This window comes from Schistocerca gregaria, chromosome X, assembly GCF_023897955.1.
Source record: "Schistocerca gregaria isolate iqSchGreg1 chromosome X, iqSchGreg1.2, whole genome shotgun sequence".
Taxonomy (NCBI): domain Eukaryota; kingdom Metazoa; phylum Arthropoda; class Insecta; order Orthoptera; family Acrididae; genus Schistocerca; species Schistocerca gregaria.
In genome coordinates, this window is record NC_064931.1 from 132,392,641 (window position 1) to 132,405,116 (window position 12,476).

The 12,476-nt window shown below is 43.1% G+C and overlaps 1 protein-coding gene and 1 non-coding gene across 2 annotated transcripts in view; both read right to left on the reverse strand.

Moving 5' to 3' along the window:
• The window catches only part of LOC126299606 (calcium/calmodulin-dependent protein kinase type 1-like), a 1,453,155-nt gene that overhangs the window by 172,210 nt on the left and 1,268,469 nt on the right, over positions 1 to 12,476 (reverse strand). The window lies entirely within an intron of this gene.
• Trnas-cga (transfer RNA serine (anticodon CGA)) lies at positions 6,274 to 6,348 on the reverse strand. The gene has a single exon. It is a non-coding gene; the product is annotated as a tRNA-Ser (tRNA).

The window sequence follows — 12,476 nt, forward strand, 5'->3', positions numbered from 1 at the left end:
GTGGCTGAGAAGGGAGTGAGACAGTACTGTAGCTGGCCCCCGGCGTTATTCAGTTCGTACATTGAGCGAGCTGTAAAGGAAACAGAAGAATTTTAGAAGTGTCTTTGGTGGATTTTGTTTAGTAGGCATTAGGCTGTGGTCCAAGGCCTATTTCTGTTCCTATCGTTTAGTCTCAAGCTGGATACATCATCAGAGGCTATAAAGATTCAGCTGCTAGCTCCGCTGCTTCATATTAGGTATACAACTTGGCTTGCGCCGTTTCCTCTTGAAGTTCGGGGCTTTATTGTGAAAAACTTTACGATTCCCAGTACTGGCCGTCGTTGGCCACTACTTTCTTCCATCTTTTGAGCAGCATAAAAAACCAGAGGTGGAAGAACTGGACGTCTTTTGAGGAGACCGACGAATCGATCCAATTTTGCACTTATTCATACGACCGGAAGTGCTGGTCAGTCAGGCCGTGTGCCAGTGATAGAATAAGGAGGTAATCGGAGAGAGAAATGTCTTGATAACACTGCGGGTGGGTTAGGACTTCCCATTACAACGTTCCCTAGGTGTTTTTACCGGTTTTGCGTCATGGGGTCGAGCACTGCATTATAGAAAATGAACTTTTCATATCTATAATTGTTTTGTGGTCATTTGTCTTTCAGTGTTCCGCACAAACGCATCAATTGCTTTCGATTACGATCTGCTGTGATTGCTTCCATCGGTTTCAGTAGCTTCGATAATCTTCTCTTTTCCACTTCCCTGACGGCCGCGGTGGTCTCGCGGTTCTAGGCGCGCAGTCCGGAACCGTGCGACTGCTGCGGTCGCAGGTTCGAATCCTGCCTCGGGCATGGATGTGTGTGATGTCCTTAGGTTTAAGTAGTTCTAAGTTCTAGGGGAGTAATGACCACAGATGTTAAGTCCTATAGTGCTCAGAGCCATTTGAACCATTTTTTGGACCACGGCCTTGTACCCCGAAAGCTTTACCATCCGGCAGTGAAAGACTTCATTCTGTCGTAGAAATAACAGTTACTTTTGCACAAATGGAACGATTCACAGGTTTTAACGGTTTTTGAAGTCTCTTTAAAAGAAGAACACAGTGATAAGACGGTTGTTAAGGTGTTACAAAAACGTACGGCCAAACAATCAGGAAACATTCCTCACACACAAAGAAAGAAAATATGTTATATCGACATGTGTCCGGAAACGCTTACTTTCCTTTTCATTGTGGTCCAGTTGCCTAGACAGTATCGAAATAACACTACTGTTGGTAAACATTTCGGCGTATAAGGACGTGGTACACGAAACATTTATTCCTAACGTTTCGTCCAGAATTGCGCTGGACATCTTCAGATTCGGCAAGACTCGACAGAGGAGCAACGCCACCAAAGACGTCCAGAGCAGTTGTGGGCGTAACTTTAGGAACAGAAGAGTTTTGTGGATCGCCGGCCGGAGTGGCTGAGCGGGTTCTCGGCGCTTCAGTCCGGAACCGCGCGACCACTACGGTCACAGATTCGAATCCTGCCTCGGGCATGGATGTGTGTGGTGTCCTTAGGTTAGTTAGGTTTAAGTATTTCTAAGTTCTAGGGGACTGATGACCTCAGATGTTAAGTCCCATAGTGCTCAGAGCCAATTGAAATCCACTGCCATGCCGTTTTTCCACGTCGAGATAGCCGATATTGAAGCGTTGAAACCGCTGTCTGTATGTTCTTTCACTAAAAGGTGCTTCACCACAAGTCTTACCCAGCATTGTGTGAGCCTCATCCACAGATCCGTTCACTTAGAGCAGAAAATTAAAACTTCTCGCAAATGACGAAAACTGGGCTCGTACGTTAACATATTCAATCGAGAAAAAACTTTATGATGCAACCATAAATCTATTAATATTCTGACGGCGTTATGCTAACAAATGCCTAAGCGTATCGTGCGACTGTTACAACCTACCACCCGCACCACCACCACTTCCCACAACTGCCGTCTATTGCAGTACGGCGGAAGTGAGGTTGGAGGCCTAATACTTAGACGAGCTCGGCAGTTCGGCCGACGATTTCTCCAGCATTATGAGACGAAACGTTAGCCATAGATATGACTTGGACAACGGTATTGTTTGTAAAACAAAATTCACCGAGGAAGTTAAAGTCCTTAGGTAAAAAATTAAAAACTGCACTTTGACGATGACATTTTAATTGTGTCAGAACGGGAAAGGGCACGGAAGATCATATGAACGGAATGAGCAAGGTCCTGAAATGAAGTTTAAGATGAATATCAACAAAAGTAAAACAATGTCTACGGAATGTAGATGAATTATATCATGTTATGCTGTGGTGCTTAGATTATGGAATAAGTAAATGAGTTTTATTACTTGGGAGTAATTACGTCATGATGGCCGAAGTGGAGAATGTATAAAATGCAGATTGATAATGGTCAGAAAATCATTCGTGGAAATGTGTTAAGACTGAATATAAATTTAAATGTTAGGAAGTCTTCTCTGACGATATCTGTCTTGAGTGTAGCCTTGTAGGAAACTGGAACGTGGACGTGGAACAGTTCAGACAAGAAGGGAATGCAGTCTTTTGAAATGAGGCTCTACGGGAGGATTCTGACGATTAGAAGGATACATCGGCCAACTAATCAAGAGGTACTGAATAGAATTTGAGGAGAAAAAGTGGTATAACTTGATTAAAAGAACATATCAGTTGACAGGTTGCATTCGGAAGCATCAAGGAATCACCAGTTTGATAATTTAGGTAAGTGTGGGATGGTAAAAATTTTAGAGTAAAGTCAAGGCTAAGGCATGCAGCTTCAAATCGATATACGTTGAGGTATTTACGCGGAGATGAAGAGGCCTGTATAGGATGAACTAGCATGGAGAACTGCAAGCCTGTCTTAGGACTGAAAAAAAACAACAACAACAACATTAGGCCTACGATCTTTTGCGACTAGAACTCGCTGCAGGAATCATCAGGATTTTGCAAGCAGTGGCCTATGAAACAAAGTTAACTGAGGGCACCAGATACAGAAGGCCGCAGATAATGACGTTAAAGCTGATGGGGTGTTCCTTGACTTCCAAAAAGGATTTGAGACAGTTCGCCGAACGAGGTAGACTCGCGGTCTGACCTTGTCACGGCCCATGCAGCTCCCCCCGTCGGAGGTTAGACTCCTCCTTCGGGCATGGGTGTGTGTTGCTCACAGTGTAAGTTAGTTTAATATAGATTAAGTAGTGTATAGGCTTAGGGACCGATGAATTCAGCAGTTTGGTCCCATAAGACCTTACCACATATTTCGAATTTGAGACCGTTCCGCCGGCCGTTGTGGCCGAGCGGTTCTAGGCGCTTCAGTTCGGAACCGCGCTGCTGCTATGGTCGCAGATTCGAATCCTGCCTCGGGCATGGATGTGTGTGATTTCCTTCGGTTAGTCAGGTTTACGTAGTTCTAAGTCTATGAGACTAATGACCTCAGATGTTAAGTCCCATAATGCTCAGAGCCATTTTTTGAGAGAGTTTCGCGCTGTCGCATGATGAAAAAAATACGAAGACACGAGCTTACGGAAAATCTGTCCAGTTTTGCGATTGTATTCAGGACTTCCTACCAGACAGAACTCAATCTTTCGCTCTTAAGCGGACAAAATAAATGTGAAAGTAACTACGGATAAGGCGCTGCAGTCATGGACTATGCGGCTGGTCCCGGCGGAGATTCGAGTCCTCCCTCGGGCATGGGTGTGTTTGTTTGTCCTTAGGATAATTTAGGTTAAGTAGTGTGTAAGCTTAGGGACTGATGACCTTAGCAGTTAAGTCCCATAAGATTTCACACACATTTGAATATTTTTGAAGTAACTTCAGATACTTTCCAATACATAACGAAACAGCGTCTATAGAAAGTACAGATATATTGCAAATGATATTTCCTCTTATTTTTTGTTTGTCAACGGTTTAGTGAAAGTTTTTTTGTTTATAGTGACGACCGTCGGAAACCTCAATGCCCGCAAGAGGTAGCCGCGCGCGTTCATGTTGAAAATACGCGGCGAATACGTGCATGGAAAAGTACGCCATATTCGCTCCACGACTTTTGCAAAGTATCGCTCCCTGCCAAGCCTGGAGGAAGGTGGTGTTTCTCCTCTCTCCTTAGGTTTTCTACTGAAGCGTTTCGTCCACCTTGTGACTAACACGCTCCGTTTAGAAGCAGTATGACCTTGAAAGCTTCATAATGTGATCCTCGTACATATGAAGTACTTCACATATGTTGAGAGTTGGCAATACTCTCTTATGATGTAAAGGTTGGCTACAGCGCGCATACACAAGCTCTGGAATCTAAGATATTGTTGTCGCGCTTCGCAGCGCACGGATTAACTAGTGGCAGTTTCGAAACCAGTGTAGGAGCCCGCCTGCTGTGGTGTGCACGTGTGTTGGGCGAGGGGTCGTCGCCGAGCTGCCGTACTGCTGTGTCCGCCGGCAGCGACACAGTATTTGGTATTGAGTTGCTATTTATTATAATTTGCAGCGCACTTATTAATTTAAAGAAAAGGCTTTGTGTATGTGCGTAGCAGCAGATGGTAATTTTGATAATGATAGGACTTGAAATCTTAAGAGGAAACCATTGTTAGATTAAGTATTGATTTTTGTCATTGATTTCTTTTGTAATTGTCAAGGAACTGTTTCACTATGTATTCAATTGAGAAGTATTTCAGTCTGTCTCAAGAGTTTGATTAATTTGTAATATTGCTTTAATGCCACTGGAGGCAAATTTGCAAACGAAGCGATTGTTCAAAGAGCTTCTAGCGTTTTGTTAATTGAATGAGAAAGAATCGCTTTCAGAATATACTTTTTTGTTTGGGTTATCATTTATCGAGTTTAGATTTGACCAAACCCTTTCTCTTGAATTATATGTAGTTGTAGTAAGCAGCAGCAGGCGCAGCAACAGTAGGAGCCGCCATACAGAACATGCACTGCAGTCAGCATGAATAATAGTTTTTTATGTTTTTGTTAAATAAGGGAATGCAGCAGATCAAGCAGTCGCAGCAGAAAGACCAAGTAAGTTATTTGTTGCGCACAGGACCAATAAAAAAATAAAGTTTTGGCGATCTCTGTAATAGTAAAGTTAACAAGAGTATAAACACGAGATTTTCAGTAGAAAACACGATATAAGAAGATAGAGCTCGCAACTTTTAATGTCACAGGACGGCCGTTTTCCGCAGTAGTTGTTACAGGCGAGCGCCACTCCAAAATGAACACGTAATATTTTTTTGTTTTGTTTTACAAAAATACAACTTTTGTTCTACATCTTTGTCATTCACGGATGTCATAGAAACATTCTTCCCGCTTGTATTCAACGTTAATTCAACCTGTTTTCTCAAGTCGTGCAGTCTTCGTCAAGGCGCTGCTGCACTTGATGTTCGTTTGAAGTAACGTGCTGTTACAGAGTTCCAGTCATGTGAGTGCGAGACAGTGACAAACGCTGAAGAGAGACCGAAGAAGGTGTATGTAGATGACACTGTTGGTCGCCCTAGAGTCAGTGGTTGGGAAAGCAGAATGACAAACGCCTGTGAACGAATTGTCAGTCCAAGTGGGAGTAAGAGAAGTGAGTGTGTGCACAATATTGAGACAGTCGAAGCTGAAAAAGGCTTGCGCCAGCTGTGTTCCGAGAACGGTGCCGAATGCCCACAAAGAAACACCGAAGACAGTGTGCGCGAACTTTTCAAACAGTATGAGAATCCTGAGGATGGCTTCCTTGCAAGAACTGTGGCGGGAGATGAAACCTTGGTGCGTCACTTTGAACCGGAGTTGTAATGACGATCGATGGAAGGGCATCGTGCAAACTCGCCGAAGAAGAAGAAGAAAGTGTAACCTGTGCCTTCAGCAGAAAATGTTTTTTGATTCACAATGACAGTTGCTTGTGGACATAATGCCACACGGAGACACTATCATTACTGACGCATATGTGGCTTTACTCTCGAATGCGTCGCGGTGGACAACATCGACAAAAACGTCGTGCTTTGCTGTTACATAACGCCCGGCCACAGGTCAATAAGAAAACCACTACAGAGATCACAAACCTTGGGTGTACAACAATGAAGCACTCACCCTACAGCCCTCATCTGGCATCCTGTCATTCCCACCTCCTCGGCAAACTGATAGAATACCGTCGCGGAACGAGATTTCAAGACGATGACTGCCTCATGAAGGCTGCGAAACAGAGGCTCAAATGTGCTGTTCCTGACTTGTATCGTGCATGTAAACAAAATGTCAGTTCTGTTTACAGTCTCCGTCTCGAAACTTCTTGCCAGATTAAAACTCTGTGCCGGGCCGAGACTCGAACTCGGGACCTTTGCCTTTCGCGGGCAAGTGCTCTACCAACTAAGCTACCCCAGCACGACTCACGACCCGTCCTCACAGCTTTACTTCCGCCAGTACCTCGTCTCTTACCTTCCAAACTTTACAGAAGCTCTCCTAAGAACCTTGCAGGACTAGCACTCCTGAAAGAAAGGATATTGCGGAGACATGGCTTAGCCACAGCCTGGGGGATGTTTCCAGAATTAGATTTTCACTCTGCAGCTGTGTGTGCACTGATATGGTAGAGCACTTGCCCGCGAAAGGCAAAGGTCGCGAGTTCGAGTCTTGGCCCGGCACACAGTTTTAATCTGCCAGGAAGTTTCATATCAGCACACACTCCGCTGCAGAGTGAAAATCCCATTCTGGAGTCTCCGTCTCTTTCAACTGACGCCACCTGGGTGCTGTACTCAAGTTTCGACAAATTTGCAGCCAGATGTCCCTCCTGTCGCCGCAGTGGTCAGTTACCTAAGGGAAGGAAGCCGTGTGCGCTATCTGTTGAAAGTACGTTAGGATCCTTGCTGTTCATGTTACATATCAAAGACCCGAACCACAATTTTAATAGTAGCAAAAGACCTTTTGTAGGTGATTTACAAAGGGGCGTTCAATAAGTAATGAAATACACTTTTTTCTCAGCCAGTTTCTGGCGAAAAAAATGTAGAATTTGTTGTGGGACATTGTGGAATATTCCCACCTCAGCCGCTATATTTTCATTTAATTACGATAGGTGGCGGCACTATACGTAGCCTTCAAATTGGCGTCGGTAACGGAGATGTGTTCCAAGCAGCTATCATTGAATTTCTTTTGGTGGAAGACCAGACCATCGCAGATATTCATAGGCGCTTGCACAGTGTCTACGAACACCTGGCAGTGAACGAAAGTACGTTGAGTCGTTGGGCGAGGGGTCTTTCATCATCACAACAGGGTCACGCAAACCTCTCCGATCTCACGCGTGCTGGCTGGTCGCACGCAACTGTGACTCTTGTGTTGGAACGTGCGGACACTCTCATTTGAGGGTATCGCTGCTCAACTGGATGTCTCTTTTGGTAGTGCTGATACATTCGTCCACTAGTTGGGGTATTCAAAAGTGTGTGCCCGCTGGGTTCCGCGCCGCCTAACAGAAGATTTTCATTTGTTTGGCCCAATGAAGAATGCATTCCGCGGGAAGCAGTACGCGCATGGTGCAGCAAGACGTCAGATTAGATTAGATTAGATTAGTACTTGTTCCATAGATCATGAATATGACACTTCGTAATGATGTGGAACGTGTCAGGTTAATGAAAGGTGTCTATACAAGATATTTATTACATTACACAAAATATTACATGACACTTAATATTTTTTTTATTTTTTTTCGGAGGGGGTTGGGGAAATTATCCACTTACTATATCCAAAAATTCATCTAATGAATAGAAGGAGTTACCATTAACAAATTCTTTTAATTTCCTTTTAAATGCTATATGGCTATCTGTCAGACTTTTGATGCTATTAGGTAAGTGACCAAAGACATTCGTAGCAGCATAATTTACCCCCTTCTGAGACATAGATTTAACCTTGAGTAGTGAAGATCATCTTTTCTCCTGGTGTTGTAGCCATGTACATTGCTATTACTTTTGAATTCGTTCGGAGTGTTAATAACAAATTTCATAAATGAATATATATATTGTGAGGCTACAGTGAAGATCTCTAGTACTTTAAATAAGAGTCTGCAGGATGATCTTGGATGTGCTCCAGCAATTATTCTGATTACACGCTTTTGTTCAATGAACACTCTTTTACTCAATGATGAGTTACCCCAGAATATGAGGCCATACGAAAGCAGAGAATGAAAATAGGCGTGGTAAGCTAATTTACTCAGATGTATATCGCCAAAATTTGCAATGACCCTAATAGCATAAGTAGCTGACTCAAACGTTTCAGCAGATCATCAGTGCGTTTTTTCCAATTCAACCCCTCATCAATGCATACACCTAGAAATTTTGAATATTCTACCTTGGCTACCGATTTCTGATCGAAGTCTATATTTATTAATGGTGTCATCCCATTTACTGTGTGGAACTGTATATACTGTTTTGTCAAAGTTTAATGAGAGCCCATTTGCAGAGAACCACTTAATGATTTTCTGGAAAACATCGTTTACAATTTCACCAGTTAATTCATGTCTGTTGGGTGTGATAGCTATACTTGTATCATCGGCAAAAAGTACCAGCTTTGCATCTTCGTGAATATAGAATGGCAAGTCATTAATATATATTAAGAACAGCAGAGGACCCAAGACCGAACCTTGCGGCACCTCATTCTTGATTGTTCCCCAGTTTGAGAAATCACCAGTTTTTTTGCATATTATGTGAACTGCTTCTTTCAACTTTCTGCATTCTTCCAGTTAGGTATGATTTAAACTATTGGAGCACTGTCCCATTCATACCACAGTACTTCAGCTTATCTAGAAGTATTCCATGATTTACACAATCAAAAGCCTTTGATAGATCACAAAAAATCCCAACGGGTGACATATGGTTGCTCAGAGCATTTAAAATTTCATAAGTGGAAGTATATATAGCATTTTCCGTTACAAAACCCTTCTGGAAACCAAACTGACATTTATTTAAATTTTTATTTTTACAAACGTGTGAAGCTACTCTACAATACATTACTTATTCAAAAATTTTGGATAAGGCAGTCAGAAGAGAGATTGGGCAGTAGTTGTTGACATCAGACGTATCCCCTTTTTATGGTCCGACATGGACCAGAAGGGTGGTGCCTTGCGGGCATACTGGTCTTCCCAGTAGCGTGGCATAAGGCCGTCTTAATGAACGGAGATAAACGGAGTGTGAAAAATACGGTTTTGTAACCAAAAGAGTGGGCAATAATATCGTGTATTGGAATCCTGAATAAAGCCAACCTGCTTTCAGACAAGCAATGTGTTGCATTACTTATTGAACGCCGCTCGTATCAAAGTGGTGCAGGGACTGGAAACTTCCTTTAAATGTTTAGAAATGTAAAATTGAGCACTTCACAAAACGCAAAAAAATTAGTATCTTGTAACTACAATATCAATAGGGCACAAACCGAATCAGCAAATTCATACAAATACCAGGAAATAACAATTTGCTGGCGTATGAAACTGAATGATCACATAGGTTCAGGCGAAAGTAAAGCAGGTGGCAGACTTCGGTTAATTGATAATAGGAAAATTCAGTCAGTCCATAAAGGAGATTACTTGCGAATCATTCCTGCAGCCTATCCTAGAATACTAATCAAGTGTGTGGGACCAAATACGACTAACAGGGGATATTGAACATGTCCAAATGAGATCAGTTTCGAATAGTTACACCAGGCGAGGTGGTGCAGGGGTTGTCACACTGGACTTGCATTCGGAAGCATAACGGTTCAGATTCCCGTCCGGCCATTCAGATTTAGGTTTTCCGTGATTTCCCTAAATATCTGGACGCAGGTTCCAGGATGGTTCCTTTGAAAAGGGCACGGCCGATTTCCTTACCTATCCTGTCGTAAGCCGAGCATGCGCTCCGTCCCTAATGACCACGCTAATCTTCCTTTCTTTTACGAATAGTTACGTATTTGACTCGCGGAATCGCATGATGAAAATGCTAAGAAACCTGATGCGACATACATTTCAAGGAAGACGTCAGCTATCCTGGTTCCAAGAAGCAGTTCAAATGGCTCTGAGCACTATGGGACTTAACATCTGAGGTCATCAGCCCTCTAGACTTAGAACTACTTAAACCTAACTAACCTAATTACATCACACACATCGATGCCTGAGGCAGGATTCGAGCCTGCGACCGTAGCGGCCGTGCGGTTCCAGACTGGAGCGCTAGAACTGCTCGGCCACCGCGGCCGGCTCCAAGAAGCAGTATTAAGTGCAGAGTGAAGGAATAAGATACAGCCTCTTACGCAACGCTTCTGTAGGTCCGTGAATGCGGTGTTTGACTAATTATAAAGTGCAAAGAGGCATTTATGTAGCCATTCTTCCCGGCCCCACACGTAAATGGAACAGAAAAAAGCCGTTCCTACGCAATGTTATCAGAAGTACTCTCTGCTCTGTACTTAACAGTAGTTTGCGGCGTATGGATGTGGATCTAAAACAGTGTGAGAGAAAATCCATGGAACCGCATCATGTTTCTGTTCATTGGCACTATATACGTATTTTGTGTTCCTAAAAATATTTAAGGGGAGGTTTACTATATTTTGGTTTAAAAAATCTATTCTTTTTAAATTGCATTTTTGGATCCATAAAAGTGTTTAGAATCCACCCACGAAACGGTTTTTCCGAGTATGGAAGGGAAATGTTTGCTATTCACCGTCAAAAAAGCATCTGCCTGAAATTGGCCTTTTCCACGTACCCGTTTTTTCTTTCGGAGGACAAGTTATTGTAGCGGTGCTTCGGAGGAAACACACAAAATTCAAATGAAAGTTTGAACGTGTGTGTTTGGAAGTTAGCCTCGAAGCATTTGCATTCGGGTGCGAAGACTGTAGAGATAGAGACTTTCCTGGCAGTGAGCAGCTTAAACGAAGGGTAGTCAGCAATTCTGAAGACCATGACAACGACGGACGTCACCCTGGGACTCTATTCGACTCAGTTCGCCAAGCATTCGGACGACCACCGAATTCAAGCGGCCGGAAAACCGCTTGTCACCGTCCGTACGAGCGGCTCTGGAGCAGCGCAGGATGGCCCAGATCAAGCAGAACGCCCCTATGAGGAAGAGGAAGGACTAGTTTATAGACCCGGAATAGCACATTGAACGTACGTAGCATTTATATGTAGTCAAAACTTCAAACGCGTTTTTCTCGAAATGACGTTTTTTATCGCGCGGTATGGTAACTTCAAATCTACTAAACCGATTGGCATGATTCTTTGTTTCCGACGAAGCTAACTAAATTGTCGAGGAGCTGTACCACTTTTATTCCTATCCATCAACTATGAATATTTTTATTTGGCCGACGAAGTCGCAAAATCGATGAAAAAAACTATTTTTTTATCAAATGGCCGCCATTTTGTTTCCTATGGTCCAAATAACTTAAGCGAGGTACAGCCCGTAAAGAAACTTATATACTTCGTAAACGTCAACTCAATTTTGATTTCAGACGAGCCGGCTGGCCTGTGACATACCGCTCGTGGAGGTCTACATCGAAATTTTGTGTCGTTCCGACGGCTCTTTCGCCTTTGCTCTTCGACATTTCCGGTTGAAAAAATTCCAGTTTGTAGAGGAAATATCAATAAACATTTTGACCAAATTTGACATTGATGTCTATATCACATCCCGAGAAAACAATTCTCAATGAACATGCCTTTTTCGGGCCTTAAGACTAGATTTACATTCACATGGTTTACAGGAGCAGATTTCCTAAGAGCAGCTCTACAATGATTAATTTGTCTGTTATGCTCTCTAGAAGGATGTCATGTAAATGTTGCCCTCATGGCAGTGAAGTCCTATTCGGATGTTGCATTCCTCTTCATAGTCTTTATCTCTCTATTAACACTTTTTCTGATTGACGTTGTAGGACAAAGATTTTCCTTGAAAAATTTCGTCTGCTCTCCAATTCCCAGTAAGAGAGTAGTTGTCAGATCGGAGCGTACCTGAGTAAACAGGAAACAATATTCCGGCAATTACAGCCTAGTGTAGAATAGGCGCCGTTTCCAGAGAAATGATACGCCTGTTTTGCAGTGTCAGTTCGGCGCAAGATACGAGCCGAAATGATGTCATGTCACATTTCGAACTGCACGACAGTGGTAATTAGCCTTTGACAGTTACGGCAGCGACCGACGGCGGTGTAACTGGCAGTTCTGGGAAAGCCATCCAGTGCGGCCGATCGTGTCACAACAACGCTGCAGACATCGGAACATCGCAGCTTCATCCGCTCTTTCAGTTTTTGTTTCACTGTGTTTCACTAGCACATGGCAAAGTCGAACAAAACTGCAAAATTTACGCGTGCTTTCGGCCAGTACGGTCGTCATTTGCATCTTAATAATCTTAAGAACTTCGGTGTCGTCACCTGTGCTTCCGAATAGTGCGACAAGTGTGTTTCGCTTTTTATTTCTAAAAATCATAATTGGGCTAAAATTACATCACATTTATAATCAGATGTTTGGCTCGCAAATGTTGTCGACATCGAAGATATTTTCTCGAGTGCCGTTTTTCACTGCAAGTA